At 46.9% G+C, this 1,447-nt stretch overlaps 1 pseudogene; it reads left to right on the forward strand.

Annotated features, from left to right (window-relative positions):
* Positions 1 to 486: 486 nt before the first annotated feature.
* Positions 487 to 1,061, forward strand: LOC116561006 (annotated as a pseudogene).
* The last annotated feature ends 386 nt before the right edge of the window (positions 1,062 to 1,447 follow it).

Here is a 1,447-nt window from a genome sequence, read left to right on the forward strand (position 1 = left end):
AGGTAATCTTAGGATATAAAATGCAATAAATATAAAAAGAAAAACTGATAAGTTGAATTTCATTAAAGTTAAAAAACTTCTTACCAAAAAATAGCATTAAGAAAATAAAAAGGCGCTCCTGTGTTGCTCCAAGTGCTCAATCCTCCCACCATCGCCGCCATCCTGGCCGCGGGGGCGGCGGCCTCCAGGCCCCATGAGGAGAACTCCCAGGGCTACTAATTCCTCACTGGTGGCGATGGTTTCTTATGCGGGGCGTGGGGGCGTGGGGGCGTGGGGGCGTGGGGGCGTGGAGGGGCGTGGGGGCGTGGGGGGGCGTGGGGGCGTGGCTGAGCGCCGACTTTGGAAGCCCAGCCTGTCGGCCTCTGCCGTTTGCAAAGCAACGTGATGGGCGAGAGTGAGGACGACCGGGCCCTTCCACTGGTAGGGGCAGGCGCGGGCCGCGGGTGGTCGGTTCCAACTCGGGAGGTCCAGTGTCTAGCCGTAATCTCTGAAAGTGGTTCGCTATTCACTTGATCCCGAGAACCCCACAAAGTCATGCAAATCAAGAGGTTCCAATCTTCTTGTTCACTTTAAGAACACACGTGAAACTGCCCAGGCCATCAAGGGTATGCATATACGAAAAGCCACGAAGTATCTGAAAGATGTCACTTTACAGAAACAGTGTGTAGCATTCCAACGTTACAATGGTGGAGTTGGCAGTTGTGCTCAGGCCAAGCAGTGGGGCTGGACACAAGGTCGGTGGCCAAAAAAGAGTGCTGCATTTTTGCTGCACATGCTTAAAAATGCAGAGAGTAATGCTGAACTTAAGGGTTTCCATGTAGATTCTCTGGTCATTGAGCATATACAAGTGAGCAAAGCACCCAAGACTCGCAAGAGCTCATGGTCGGATTAACTTATAAGTGAGTTCTCCCTGCTACATTGAGATGATTTTTACTGAAAAGGAACAGATTGTTCCTAAACCAGAAGAGGAGGTTGCCCAGAAGAAGAAGATATCCCAGAAGAAACTGAAGAAACAAAAACTTATGGCACGGAAGTAAATTCAGCCTGAAAATAAATGCAACTAAAAGTAAAAAAAAAAAAAAAAAAGGCAAGCTATCAAAGAGAAAATATTTGCAATACATACATCCAACAAAGGACTTGTATCCAGAATCTACAGAAGAGCCTATAGATCAATAATAATAACACAACAGTAAAAATAGTGAGCATATCTGAACAGACCATCATAAAAATATACCAATGGCCAACGAGCACATGAAAAGATGATCAGCAGCATTTGTCATCAGAGCTATACTCATTTAAACCACAAGACACACATCCCACTAAAGCTAAACCACTAAAATGACTTAAGGGCTGGACGTAGTGGCTCACGCCTTAACCCCAGCACTTTGGGAGGTGGAGGTGGGTGGATCACCTGAGATCACGAGTTCAAGACCAGCCCGGCCAAAAT

Source organism: Sapajus apella, unplaced genomic scaffold (genome assembly GCF_009761245.1).
Source record: "Sapajus apella isolate SASKATOON/1434 unplaced genomic scaffold, GSC_monkey_1.0 scaffold28, whole genome shotgun sequence".
Taxonomy (NCBI): domain Eukaryota; kingdom Metazoa; phylum Chordata; class Mammalia; order Primates; family Cebidae; genus Sapajus; species Sapajus apella.